This window comes from Dromiciops gliroides, chromosome 4 (genome assembly GCF_019393635.1).
Source record: "Dromiciops gliroides isolate mDroGli1 chromosome 4, mDroGli1.pri, whole genome shotgun sequence".
NCBI classification, from domain to species: Eukaryota; Metazoa; Chordata; class Mammalia; order Microbiotheria; family Microbiotheriidae; genus Dromiciops; species Dromiciops gliroides.
Window position 1 is genome coordinate 348,399,478 of NC_057864.1, and position 15,446 is coordinate 348,414,923.

Below are 15,446 nucleotides of genomic sequence, written 5' to 3' on the forward strand. Positions count from 1 at the left end.
GGCAATAAAAATAATAAATTAACAGTTTTTTTCTAGTGGAAATAACCCAAATAACATTTCTTCCATTCAGTGGGATATAATCTCCAATTTATTATGATAAACCAGATAGACAGCTTGTGGGGTTTTGCCCCTTTTAAAAGGTTGTGTTGTTGCTGCCCCTTGTATACAATATAAACTTCTTTACCAAAGTAGGTATGGGAAAGACGGATTCTTCAAAGACTTGGAAAAGAAAAGGGAAAATGAACTAGAGTCACTGACTGTTGAGAATACACTTGATAAGGGGAATTTTATGGAATAGAGGAAACAAATTGGAGAAAAATAACAAAAACACAGTTCTCATTCTTTATGTTATATAACAATATTGATTTTCTTTTGTGACAAGTTCGTAAAACTTCTCTAATGAAAGAAACCTGGAAGATTTATAGGGCTTCCAAAAATTTTTCAGTAATAAGGGAAAAATTAAAACTTAGGCCTAAGATCAGTGGGATTGGGAAAAGAAGATAGTTAAGCTTCTAAGATTTTGTTATTTGAGAAAAATTCTCTTCAGTTTCCACCTTTACCATTCCCCTGTATTCTCTATCCTCAGATGTCATAAAATTAAAGTAATTTAATTTGATATATTATTTTAAATGGCCTATTATATGTGGTTATTTGCACATATTCATTTTTACTAATATTATCATTTCATACTTTGTATGGGAAAAAATAGGTTGCCTTAAAAACCAAAAACAGCAAGCTACTTTTAAAGTGGTTTCCTCTGAAAAACCAAGCTACTTTTCCCTAGTCAGTATATTTTATATAGTAGGCAATCTTGGAAGTTAGAAGAGTCTAATACTACTTTTATTCTTCCTTTCATTTTTTTTCTTGAACTTATTTTTCATATTTGTGTATATGGTTTATATACATGTATGTACATGCAGACACATATTTGAAGACTTCTTAACACTAATATACCTAAGCATAAAATATTTCTTATCAAAAATATGATATAACACAAGATTAGCTATAAGGATAAAATCTGTGAAGATATTAAATATTGATGTTGTCCCACCAATTAGTGAAAGTGGGCTAACACAGTATTGTTGAATTCCTTATGATTGATGACTATACTACTACTATTAATAGGACTTATATAGCATTTAAGGGTTTTCAAAGTGCTCTACAAATATTTCATTTTATCTTCACTTTTTTTGTAAAGTACTTCATTTATCTTAGGTGCTATTATTATTTCTATTTTGCAGTTGAGGGAACTAAGGCAGACAGAAGTTAAATAACCTTTACATGGTCACATACCTCATCTCTTAAGTGTTAGTGACAGGATTCGAACTCAGATCTACCTGACTTCAGGGCCAGCAGTCTCCCCACTGTATTTTCCACTCCTTTTATCAACTTTTCTTTGTTTTTTGTTTTTGGGGGTTTTTTTGCGGGGCAATGGGGGTTAAGTGACTTGCCCAGGGTCACACAGCTAGTAAGTGCCAAGTGTCTGAGACCGGATTTGAACTCAGGTCCTCGTGAATCCAGGGCCGGTGCTTTATCCACTGCACCACCTAGCTGCCCCCCTTTTAGCAACTTTTCTAAACCTTTTCATCCTTCTTCAAACCTCCTCTGCTTCCCCCTCCTCCCACTCTCTCAGTTGAGAACTTTATCTCATTTAGTTCATTATCTGTGAACTCCCTTTTCTTCCCTCTTCCTCATCTCCTGTCACTCAGGTGTTTTCTGCCACTCTCTCCTCTTTGACTTCTATCTCACATGAAGAGGTGGCTTTACTCCCATAGATGCTAACCCTTCTACCTGTAAAAACGATCCCATTCCATCCTGTTCCTTCCAACAAATTGGTTCTTCTGTCATCCCCACTCTTTCACTTACTTTCAGTCTCTCCCCATCTAATGGATTATTCTTTTTTTTTTTTTTGCAGGGCAGTGAGGGTTAAGTGACTTGCCCAAGGTCACACAGCTAGTAAGTGTCAAGTGTCTGAGACCACATTTGAACTCAGGTCCTCCTGAATCCAGGGCCAATGCTTTATCCACTGAGCCACCTAGCTGCTCCCTAAACCATATTATGTGTATGTCTATTTTTCAGTTCTTTCTCTGAAGGTAGATAGCTTCTTCCTTCATAGGTCTTTTATAACTGATTTGAGCATTTATAATACTCAGCATCACTTGGTATCGTAGTTACTAGTATATGACCTATTGTTGCTTAGTGGTATCTGACTTTTTCTTTTCCTGCAAAGATACTGGAGTACTTTTGCCATTTCCTTCTCCAGCTCTTTTGACAGATGAGAAAACTGAAGCAAACAGGATTATGTGACTTGCCCAGGGTCACATAGCTCTAAGTGGCTGAGGTCAGATTTGAAGTCCAGGGCCAATGCTTCATCCTCTGTGGCACTTGCTATCCCAACACTCTCTTCTTGATACTCATGCCTCTCTAGGTTTGAGGAACGCTGCTGTATCCTGCTTCTTCTCTTCCTCCTTGGTCTCCTTTACTGTATCCTCTTCCACATCATATCTTCTAATCATACATTTTCCTTGGTGTTCTCTCCTGGGCCCTCTTTTCTCTCTCTATTACTTCACTTGTTAATCTCATCAGCTCCTATGGAATTAATAGCCATCTCTATGCTGATGAGTCTCAAATCTACCCATCCTGCCCCAGTCTCTCTGCTGACCTCCAATCTTGCATGTCCAACTGCCTTTCAGACATCTCCAACTGCATAGCCAGTAGACATCTTAAACTAAACCTGGCCAAAATGGAGATAATTATACCTTTCCTGTTATTTATTGTAAAGGGTAACACATTCCTCCCACTTTTTCAGATTCCCAAAGTAGCAATCTTCCTCAATTCCTCACTATCTCTCACGCTCCATATCCAATCTGTTGTCAGGGCCTGTTGATTTCACCGTTGCAACATCTCTTGAGTAAGCCCCCTTCTCTGACACTGCCACCACTGGTGCGGGCCCTCATCACTCACACTGATTAATTGTAATAGCCTGCTGATGAGTCAGTTTGCCTCAAATCTCTCCCCTCTTTGATCTGTCCTTTATTCAGCCACTAAAATGATCTTCCTAAAGTGTAGGCCCGATCATGTCACCCTCCTACTCAATATACTCCAGTGGCTCCCTATTGCCTCCAAGATCAAACACAAAATTCTCAGTTTGACACTCAAAGTACTTCAAAACCTAGCCCCTTCCTACTTTTTCCAGTCTGCTTACAGCTTACTGCCCAACATGTATGCCTCAATCTAGTGTACTGGCCTCCTGGCTGTTTCTCAAAGAAGATGCTCTATCCCTCCACTCTGGGGATTTTCTCTGATTGGCTTCTGCCTGGAGCAGCCTCCCTCCTACTCTCCACCTACTGGCTTCCCTTACAAGAAGCCTTTCCCAACCTCTCTTAATCTTACTGCCTTTCTGCTGTTAATTATTCCCTCTTTATCTTGTATATAGCTTTGTATATATTTTGTTTGCATGTTATCTTCTACTTTAGATTGTAAGCTCTTTTAGGGCAGGGATCGTCTTACCCCTTTTTGTATTCTTAGCACTTAGCATTGTGCCTGGGGTATAGTAGGCACTTAATAAATGTTTATTGATTGGTTGATTATGCCACCCAGCTGTTATATATGTACATTATTAATATTACATTTAATTACTTGTTTAGAAATAAATATCAAGAAGAATTTTGTTTTAGTTCAGACCTATGATTTCATTTGTTTATGGAATTTACAATGTGTGGAAAATACCATCTATCATTGGAATTCAGCATCTTCAACTTATAGGCCTAGAGAGTTTCTGGAGGCTTTGCAAGATCAAATATTATATTTATGGTCACAGAGTCAAGCCTTTTCAATCAGTGCTTAACTCTGAGGCAGGCCCACACCATGCTGCTTCTCATTTGCAAGAATATAGAAAAATGATATTTCATTTTGGGGAAATTTGATATCAACTTTTGGGACACAGGCCTTTTCTCTGGAAATTTAAGTAGCAATAAAACATGTGTGCCCATAATTTGATTGACAAAACTAAATTAAGATGAGCATGGTATGCTTTTTACAGTCCAAATGTTCATTTCCGCTTCTTTGTCCTGAAATTTGCTTAAAATAGAGTTGAACAAAGAGAACTAGAAACTTTAAGGTAGTTCTAACTACCATTTTCTTTTGTTTAAAGTGGATACCTACATTTTAAAATTGTTATAACTTTCAGATTCATGTTATGAAAATTAATTTGTGCATTGGTTGTTTGAAATTCCAAACATTTTTTGAGATCCATAACAATATTTCAGTGGGAAGAGTCAAAGTTCCAACTAGGAGTTCCAGAAGCAATTCATATACTGCTTTGCAATCAAGGACTGCAGTGGAATTGGCAATTTTATCCTTCTGTGTCTTACCCCATACCTGGCAGCTAGTTTTTGTTGTCCTATGGCAGGTTGCTAAGGGGAAGGCTTGAGAATTATAGGATTTCTGTAAATAAATAGTCTCAGCCCTCCTGCTTTTGTAGACCTTCTGAAAACAATTCTCAGTATTGACCATTTCCCTATCACCTTCTTACTTTGTTGGTTGGTTGGTTTGTTTCCCTGAGGGATCCTGAGGTTAAACTAATGTCTTCTTCCTTTTTTATTACTATGATGGATTACTTTTGTGTTCATTCTCTCCTTCCTTAACCTGCTGTGAAAAAGAACTGCAGGCTCACAGCTTTCTTCCTTTGCATGAAAGAAGCTAGTTGGCATAGGGCTAGTAGGCCAAACCTGCAGTCAGGCAGACTCCTGAGTTCAAATTCAGCCTCAAACACTTACAGGCTGTGTGATCCTGGGCAAGTCACTTAACCTCTATTTGCCTCAGTTTCCACATCTGTAAAATGAGGATAATAATAGTACCTACCACACAGGGTTGTTGTGAATATCAATTGAAATAATAATTGTTAAGTGCTTAGCACAGAACTTGGCATATACTAAGTGCTACATAAATGCTAGTTATTATTATTACATAAAAATTATATGAGTCAAATAGAATTTTGTGAATTTAATGATTTTTAGGAAATTATTTGCACAATAAATATCAAATAAATTACCAGTGGAGCTGATGTTTGTGTCCATATTAGAATACTGTACTATTTAATATGATAGAGAGAAAAAAAACAGTAAAAAAAATTAGGGTTTTGTTTCGGGGGTTTTGTTCTTTTGTTTTGTTTTGTTTGCAAAGAATGTAATCTTTCCTTATTCTCCCTAGAATTTTATGGTAGAAAAAAAAAGAAAGATTTTATATTCTTCGGTTTTCTAAGAAGAGATATAAGATTATTCCATGACTAACGATTTGTGTCACATTCAATAATAAATAAGAGAATGCTTATTAAAAGTGGAGTTCTAACCCTTTTGTCAAATAACTACTTCATTGTCCAATGGGATTAGGTATGTTCCAGACACTAGGCTAAATGCTGGGGATATAAATATGAGCTAAAAGAGAGTCCCTCCCCTCAAGCAGCTTACATTCTAAAGGAGCAGGATAATACACAAAAGGGATCGTGGATGGCAGTACTGGCACAGGTAGAGATGAAAGCACCCAGTGCAGGGTCCTAGTTTTGAAGTTCTAAAAGTTAGGAGCAGGGCTACTTGCAGAATGGCAGCTGGTCTACCTAGGCCTCTCCGCCGAATGGAGGCCTTGGGAGGAACTCACCAAAAGGGATAATAGAGGCCTGACAAAGAATTATTCCACATGCAGAGACCACCAGGGTGGTCAGATGTTCCAGGATGGGGAATCCCCAGTTGCTAAGGGAACTTCCAGGTTGAGACCATTAGCAATGACATGGTTTTGAAAACTGGAAAGTCAAGACTGGAAAGGAAGAATGGATCAGGTTGGAAATGGAGTGTTGTGTGTGTGCAGAACGGCAAGAAGACCAGGGGCAAGCAGAAACCAATTACAGGAAGACTGGAAAAATAGGAAGAGGCAAGATTGTGAAGGGCTTTAAAAGCCAAATAAAGGATTTCATATTTGATTTTGTAGGTATTGGAATTTATTAAGTACAAGAGTGACAGTCAGACTTGTGATTTAGAAAGGCCTCTTTGTCAGCTGAGTAAAGGATAGATTTAATGAGTGCTTATTGATTGAGTGACTAATGTGTTAGTTTTTTAAATTTCCATTTTATTCTGAATAAATTCACCATTCCATTCATTTCAATTCACATTTAGTGTCATTTGTATATAAAACACAGGGAATCCTAGCCATAAGCAGCTAAAATTCTTTCTAGGGATAAATGTTTTTGAGGGTTGGAGAGAAAGTACAATTACTACTATGGGTGTAGTTACAGTGAATGATGGTGGCTTGTCCCCCAGGGAAATTCTAATTGTCTCACTCTCTGGAGGCTGAGAATGAAGCTAGCCATTGGAAAAGGATAACCACTGTGGAAGGAATCTAGGTGTAGCATCAGGAGTTGTACCTTAGGGAGATTCTTAGGTAAGGCATAAGGAGGATGCATTCCCATAAACCCTAATGTCAGAAACCTAAAATAAAAAAAATCTCATTTGTCTTGTGCTGCTTATAGTTCTGCTTGAAATGCAGAGGGAGGAAGTGAAATAATCTGTTCCTTCAAGTATCCTTCATTCTACTAAGGGTATACAGCTTTTTCACAGATCAGTAAGGACAGGAGAATTCAAGTAGGGAGAGTCCACTAAATTTAGTCTGAATAAAACTATGTTCCAACAAAATATTCTAGTTTTTTTTTTATTTAGTGTTAAATTGTATAGAGATCATCTTCTGATTAGCTAGTAGTTTTATTCATAAGATAGGTATCTGTGGGCCAAGGAAAAAGGATGATAGGACTTATCCAAAGATAGGTACCATTTCAAAGTCCAGACTTTGTTATATTATTTGCAAATCTATGAATGAAACTTAATACTCTTTAAATATTTTGAATGGATTAGTTAAAAATGAAGGTTCAAGAGAGTTCTTCATTGCTGAAAATTTTTTCAGTTAAATATATATTTTTTAATGTCACAAAATAAAACCCTTAAATTCTTTCTTTCTAAAACAATTTATCTTTGTCTTGACTTTTTTTATACTGGTTAAACTAATAGAAAAACAAATATGTAAAAGCTTCAGTAGCCACAGCCTCTGAAGATATTCCAGGTTATTCCCAAGCATCCTATGAACATGTAAATTTCATTCGTAATCATGAAAACAGAAAGCATCTGTTTCTCGTTGAAACTTTCACAGAACTTTCTCGGGTATAGTCTCATGACAACTTTGGGATCCCCTCGCCCCACAATCCCCATTAGAGTGACTGAAAAAATTATGGTATATAAATGTAATGACTGTAAGAAATGATGAAAAAGATGGTTTCAGAAAAACCTCAGTAGAATTATATGAACTAATAAAGCTTGAAGTGATCAGAACCAAGAGAACCATTTACAACAATAGCATTGTACAAAACGAACAATGACTTATGAAATCTGATCAATGCAATGATCCACCAATATCAAGTAACATAGAAACAGAAATAAATCTTTAAGTTATTGAAGGCTTTACTGTAGCTGGCAGCAGGGATCACCCTTTTCCTCCCCTTCTCCATCTACTATCTGGGGGTTTGTTGTTGTTTTTTACCCCATGTGGAAATTTTCAAAGGAGCACTAAAAATATATTGATTTTAGATACTAGAAACACCATTTGCATTTGGTACCTCATAGATTTCCAGAATGAGATTGGATGGTCAAAATTATTTATTAAAAATCACAGGAACTAGCTTTAAATCCTATTTCTCTTGTTTTCTACATGTGTGGCATCGTGTTAAGCTAGATTTCTAAAATCTCTTTTAAGTTCTAAATCTATTATGTTCTTTTCTATTAGCCCCACATTACTCTGATTTTATGATAATTGAAAATTAGACCAAATTTAAATCAAATTTTATGTTTTCTAACACTCCTTTTGAAAAAGATGTGGGTTGGCCCATATGAATCCTGAAGATCCATATCCCCACTTCCAGTATCACAGATAAGTCTTGAGTTTTAGATGAAAGCTACATTTCTCCCTTAGAATTCTAGGAGTATCCTTGAGAAATCAGAGGTGATTGTTTAATGCCATACATCAGCTAAAGCTCCCACCAATGTGCTTCTGCCCAAATTATTAATTCAAAATCAATTTAGTCAGCCAACTTTATGTTGTTTTTAAAAAGGAATGTTTACTAAGGTGGGACATAAGAAGAATTGGTACAAAATATATGACAGATTCTACCCTAAGTTCTTACAAAATCTAGGAGAAAGAGGTCTCAAGGTTAGAAAGCACATTTTGCAAAGGGCTCACTCACAGCTCTTAATTGCTGGAAGTCCTTTTTTCCCCCCAATTGTGTGGTGCTCAAAAATCTCTTGATAGTTGAAATAGTTTCTTTGCAGAAGTTTCTTGTCGACCTATGAATCTGCATTCAATCTATCCTTGTCTCTCACTGCAGACACTCCATCAGTCATTCAATATTTATTAAGCACCTACTATGTGACAGGCACTCTGCTAAGCTCTGAACATACAAAGAAAGGTAAAATACAATGCTCACAAGGAGTTCACAGTCAAATGTGGGTGACAGCATACAAATAACTATATACAAACAAGCCATTCTATATATGGAATAAATTTGAGATAGTTAACAGAGGGAAGGCACTAGAATTAAGGGAGATTAGGAAAGGCTTCCTGTAGAAGGGGGGATTTTTACTGGGACTAAAGGAAGGAAGCCAAGAGGTGGGAGATGAGGAGAGAGAGGATTCGGGTATGGGGGACAGACAGCTGGTCTAGGGATGCCACTAAGACATGGTTAGGAAGTGATCCTTTGGACCTTTTGAAGCTTGTAAGAGCCTTCAGCCAAAATGAGGGCAGTGGTAAAGAAGGCCAAGGCTGAAGATAGGGCCTGTTTTTCTTCCCCTAACCCAGCCAAGATATTTCCTCCTCAGTGGTTTTACTGGACTGACATGCTTCCTACAGCCTCTCTAATGTCTCTCTCAAATTAGCTTGGTCATTTAGAGATGAACTCTAGCATATGACCAAGTTTTTTATTTTTTCTAAGTTTTTTTTTTTAATTTCATATGTGACAGTGAAGTCCAGCTTAATGATCTGTTGATTGAAACTAAAGCCTTTGAGATTGATAGAGGATTTTATCACTTGCTTTAAGGGGATAGGATGTTTTGATTGAGTAGATCTGTTAGTTCATCCCATCTCTTAATCTTGTGAAATGTAAGTAATATTTATGGTTGGATGCAGTTTTGTTTTTTTTGCAGGGCAGTAAGGATTAAGGGATTTGCCCAGGGTCACACAACTAGTAAGTGTCAAGTGTCCAAGGCCACGTTTGAACTCAGGTCTTCGTGAATCCAGAGCCGGTGCTTTATCCACTGTACCATCTAGCTACCCCAGGGATGCAGTTTTTTAAAGGCTATTAATTTGTAGCAATACGTAATACATTCATAATTTAAAAGGTGGAGAAAGTGCAACAATGATAGGCACTACTTTTCCTTTAAGTTTTTGGTTTGTTGTTGTGTTGTTTTGTTTTTTTTAACATTTTCTACAGAGCAAATAAAGAGCTTTGCTGTCTAGAAGTACCTTGGTCTTTTTAGTTTTCAAGAGAATTTCCATAACTAAAAGGTACTATGAGGCATTATTTTAATTGTTTTCAGAATAATTCTCCTTTTTTTTAAAAAAAGAAAGAAATGTCAACATTCTGTAGTGAAAAAATATTAGCTGTCTGTTTTCTGCCCTTTTCCCCATCCTTTTCAGAACATAACTTGTATGTAGTACTGCTTCCTTGGGGAGCACTTAAACATTGAGGTTCCACTTTAAGCATGGGAAGTAATTTGACAATTGTAGACTGGCTAATCAAACAAGTCAAGTCAGAGGATTTAAGAGCCTATTCTGTGCCAGGCAGAGAGCTAAGTTTAGATGGGAATACAATAATAATAATAATAATAATAATCCCTATTCTCAAAGAGCTCACAGTCTAATAATATTTTGGGAAAAAAGATAAATTTTTTTAATGTCAAACAATGTGTAGAGAATTTTTTTTAATTTGTTTGTAGGAGAGAAAGGAATTTGGTGACTTTGAGAAAGTTATTTTACCCTTCTGGGCCTCAGTTTCTTCATCTGCAAAATAATAGGTTGGTGTCCCTCTTAGCACCAAATCTGTGAACCTCTGTAGGTGGTATTGATATCTTATTCTAAAGGCCAGTTGCTGCTCTTACATAGTTTGAGTTGACTCAGAAGAAGGAAAACAAAAAAGAAGCAGTTGTGGGGGTGAACAACATCCCAGTGCTGAAAGCTTTTAACTTGCCTCTGTCTTTGCACAAACTATTTGCTTTATTGGGCCTTAAATAAAACCAAACAGGAAAGATCTTAGACTTGTGAAGCTGCCAAAAATTTAGTGGTCTCTGGGAGCTTGACAGTTGAACTACTAGACCTATGTGGTATGTGAAACTGCTGGAAAGAATTGTTCCACTAAAGAGCCAGTGACAGCACGGCTGGATTTCAGCAGCATGTCCAAGGTGCCAGAGAGACTGTTTGCTAGAGTTCCATTGGGATAAGTCAGGTGATCTTGTGTGACTAAATGCATGGATCTCTTATGTTCAGAAATCTATAGGAGCCTACTCCATTTGAATTCATCTGTATCACAATTTTAATAGCAGAGAAAATTTATAGGAAAGTCTTTTCCCCTTTCTAATTTAACATTCTATTTAGCCATGAATTTTCACTCTTTCAAAAAAGACTAGAAAGAGAGAAAGGAAGGCAGGAAGGATGGAAGGAAAAGAAAGAAAGAAAGAATAATTCATGTCTCCTACCCAAACACCAGGACGAGTTGCCTCAAGTTACAAAGGAAGGAAGAGCATCTGAGGTCTTCCCCGAAAAATTGCTAACTTGTAAGCAAAGGAAAAGAAATGTGTATTTATCTTTTGTTCCACCTTCCATCAAACTCTGGAACCCAGGGGTCAGTGTAATATAAATGTTAAAGAAGGTTAATGTAGAGAAAGGAGGGAAAGGGTTTTCAGTGACATTGTCTTCTGCACAGTATTAAATGTTTAATTCTATAGTAGCACCTACTGTAATATGTTGAATTCATAGTAGGCAATCAATGCTTATTGAATGGATACTTCCACTAAAGTCTTGCTTCAAAACCTCATCATGGTGTGGAGGTGACTATGCCAGTGCAAGAAATACTCTGTCAGGTCCTGCTAAGCTAAAAATACTTCAAGTATGGACCACAAACTAGCTCAATTTGAAGAGGATCATCAGTAGGTTGACTGAAGGGTGATGAATTTTTTTTAATCACAGTAACTCTTAAAAGACGGTCTACTAAATTGTAGAGGGATTGACATGTGTGCCACTGGAAAGATTAGTCACACTGTTGAAATTACAGATCATTGAAGTATAGAAGTGAGAATGAACAATTGGTTATAGCTGGATTATTGACTGATTTGGTTAAACTATCCATCTGACTTACAGTCTTAGAAAAAAACTTTGTCTAATTTAAAAGACTAAATTTAGGATACTCATTTTTTTTAGCCCTAAGTATGGCCAAGCCTTGATTTTGAGGAGGATGATACCACAAACTATACATAGTGAAATACACAAATTAAAATTAAATGACTAGTGCATAATTTCTGTTTTTTTCTATTATGCTGAGTGATAAATATTCATGAAGTCATGTCTCAAAAAACTCATGCCCTTCCTATATGCATAGTTCTACATATATATGCATATATAGAGATTATTTCTAATAATATATACTTAGAAACCACAAGTTAACAAAAATAAGAGAAAATGCCTATCGATGAAAGCAAATCAGAGAATTCCCCAAATCATTTACTGTAGTATAATTTATACTTGACTCCAGAATTAAAGTACAAGAGGGTTCTAAGAATTATAGGGTTCTGAGAAATTTCATCAACATTAATTTCATTGTTGAACTACTTAATAAGTGATATTTGTTCTATTAGCAATGAAATGATGCACTTCAGGAACAGCTTCACCAATTGAATTAAATTTAATTCAGTAATTCAAGGGGCACCTAGGTCATGCAGAGGATAAAGCTCCGGCCCTATATTCAGGAGGACCTGAGTTCAAATCCAGCATCAGATACTTGACACTTACTAGCTGTGTGGCTCTGGGCAAGTCACTTAACCCTCATTGCCCAGCCCCACAAAATAATAATAATTCAAGGACTTTTAAATATCTATTAAGAAGGTACCATACAGGAGCAGCTAGGTGGCGCAGTGGATAAAGCACTGGTCCTGGATGCAGGAGGACCTGAGTTCAAATCTGATCTCAGACACTTGACACTCAATAGCTGTGTGATCCTGGGCAAGTCACTTAAGACTCACTCCCCCGAAAAAAAAAAAAAAAAGAAAGAAAAAAAGAAGGCACCATACTGGGAACTGGATATGAAACAAACAAAATAGTTTTTACCCTCAAGGGGCTTTCATTCTATGGTGGGGGCAGGGGAGAAACAACATATTAGCAGATATGCAAATACAAAATACACTCAAATACATAAATCAACCCATGATCTTAAAGATCAATAGTTTCCTCTGATGATGCAGCTCACAATCCATCAATTCCTGTGATTCTCATCCAGATCCCCTTAAAAGTTCATTGTAGGGAATCCACCCAAAGTCTTGGAAGTCTTTCTCCTAACATTGCAAGGTATTAGTGGAACCAGAGAAAAAGTAGAAATAGAATCTATCAGTCATCTCCTGAAAAAACCATCAAATGAAAATTCCCTGGAACATTATAGATAAAATACAGTTTCCAAATCAAAGAAAACATACTGCAAGCAATCAGAAAGAAAGAATTCAAGTACTGAGGAAATACAGTCAGAATCACACAAGATTTAGCAAACCAAATGATAAAGAAGAGGAGAGCTTGGAATGTGATATTTCAGAAGGCAAAATATTTAGGCTTATAGCCAAAAATAAATTATCTATTTCTCAGCTGGGTATGGCACCTTCAAAAAAATGACAATATATTAGTGTATAAAAACCTCACAAACCCAGAAAGGCAAAATTGTATTAAATGCATCTCTTCTGGACCATAATACAGTAAAATTATATTAAATAAAGGACCTTTGAAATAAAGATTAAAAATTAAACTTTGAGGGATACAGCCAAAGTAATGTTTAAGGGAAATTTTATATTTCTAAGCACTTTCATCAGTAAAAGAAAGATCAGATCAGTGATTTGGTCATGCAACTAAAAATAACTAGAAAAGAAACAAATCTTACACTTTCAAACATCAAAATACAAATCCTGAAAATCAGAGGAGGCTAACACAATTGAAAGCAAAAGAAACCACAGAATTAATAAAAATAACTGAGCCAGTTTTAAAAAAAATAAAATAAAATATAGCTTATTTTTAAAAAGAAAAGAAAAATAACAAATCTCCATCAAATATGAAAAAAGTCAATAGAAAATCAACAAAGAAAAATAATAGAAATAAGTAGGAACTATTTTGCATAATTATATGCCAATAAACTGACAGTGTAAATTAAATGGAAGAATGTTTACAAAATATAAAGTACTCGGTTTTATAAGATGCCACAAAACAGAAAGTAGTGTGTAAATAACTGTCTTAGACAAATAAATTGAACAATGCTTAAATGAATCCCCAAAGGGGGAAAAAACAAGACCAGAAATTCAAAGTTAAAGTACAATAAATTACCAATGCTACATAAACTGAAAAAATTGGAAAAGAAAGTGTCTTACCATATTACTTCTATGATGCAAATATGGTGTTGGTACCTAAAGAAGAGGGAGTCATAATGCAATATTTCTATAGGTCTCTGCATGTTTCAGTCAATTGCATGTCCATTTTCTGATATTATTTCTGAAAGCTTGCCTATTTCTTGCTAATACTGTCTTGGAGGACACCCTCAATTCATGTATAGAATAATTTCATAAGAATACAAAATATAAATTAAAATGTAAACTACATATAAAATAAATTCAGAATAATTTCAGCAACAGAAAAAGGACTTAACAGTGGATTATCAGAAAAGGCTTCATGTGGTCCTTGAACTAAACTTTGTAATGAACTAGGGGGAGGGGTGATTTCAGACAGCAAAGATTTTAGGTATGGGGGACAGCTGCCTTATTAAGGTATGGAAATTGTAAATGACATATACATTTCCAGCCTCTGTTTCTTGCCCTAGATCCAAATCTGTTATCAACAACTGCCTTTTAGATATTTCTAACTAGATGTCCTGTAGTCATTTCAAATTCAATAGGTCCAAAACACAATTCATTTTCACATACATAGATAGAAACACACACACCCATTATTTCAGACTCTTAGTCATCATCATCATTATCTTTATTCTTGGAGTTGTACCAAATTGACTCTCAGGGAGCCTTCAGAGAATGAGCTTATTTCCTCGTATTTTAAACCAGCTACAAAAAAATGTTTTAAAAATCTGTCTCTGCAATAGTCTTCAAGTCATTAAATATATAAAACTAATGGTAGGATAATAACTTGTTTCATAACTGCACTGTCTGTACCTCAGATGAAAACATTGAGGTGATGATGATATAGTTACAATAATCATAATAATAGTAATATTTCTGTAGTACTATGTTATTTACAACAACCTGTGGGATAGCTATTTTTACCCCATTTTATAGAGTTCGAAATTTGCCCATGGTCCCATAGCTAATAAATGTTAAGACTGCTGTATTATAGTATACTTTTCATTAGACTTCACTTAGGTCTCAGGTGTTATAAATGTCTTGCTACAATTAGCATCCTCTTTTAAGTCTAATGTAAGTACTCTGGACAGTTTTTAGGAATAGTTAAAGCCCTCTTGGCTTCTGGACTGAAATTAACTGCTGTCAATCAAGAAAGTACAGGATGTCCTTCATTAAAATATAAAGGACCCCTTTGAATGCCCTCTTTTATCACCAGATAGACTTATTTCAGCAATATGACTTCTTGTAGATTTTTTTCCCCCTTATGGTAAGGATACTAGTAGTGCACAAACCATCAAAATAAGAGGTACTATTAAATCTGACCCATTTAAGACATAAAATTTAAATCTTAACACAGATTTGTGTTTTTGTCTAACAGGTATGTGTTGAATTTAGTCTAACAGCTATTTGTTGGGTTCCATATGCCCTGACTCTACCTTTGACTATCTGAACCTTTTGAAAATTATTGTTGGCAAAAGAAGATTTTACTTATTCTCAAAACAAAAGGCTCTTTTCTGTAATAGATACAAATCTGTTATTTGATGCCTACGAAGTTGAATAACACTTTAAAGCAGGATAGAATGATTTTTCGGAACTAGACAAAAATCCTATCACACAATGTTTCTATTAGTCCAAGAATGGAATTTTGCGATTATAGTCTGGGAAAAGAGAACTGTGGTTTATAATTCATAATGCACTTCAGATAAACATTAAAATATTAAAACAAAGACAGCTGTTCTGTTACTACCTCCCTTAATGTGAACAAGT

At 35.7% G+C, this 15,446-nt stretch overlaps 2 protein-coding genes across 4 annotated transcripts in view; one reads left to right on the forward strand and one right to left on the reverse strand.

Moving 5' to 3' along the window:
* Positions 1-13,736, reverse strand: part of COL10A1 (collagen type X alpha 1 chain) — an 80,713-nt gene extending 66,977 nt beyond the window's left edge. Inside the window, exon 1 of the mRNA XM_044004361.1 lies at positions 13,701-13,736. The gene's annotated coding sequence lies outside the window, so the exon portion shown is untranslated. The remainder of the gene's footprint in view (positions 1-13,700) is intronic.
* Positions 1-15,446, forward strand: part of NT5DC1 (5'-nucleotidase domain containing 1) — a 252,923-nt gene that overhangs the window by 110,381 nt on the left and 127,096 nt on the right. The window lies entirely within an intron of this gene.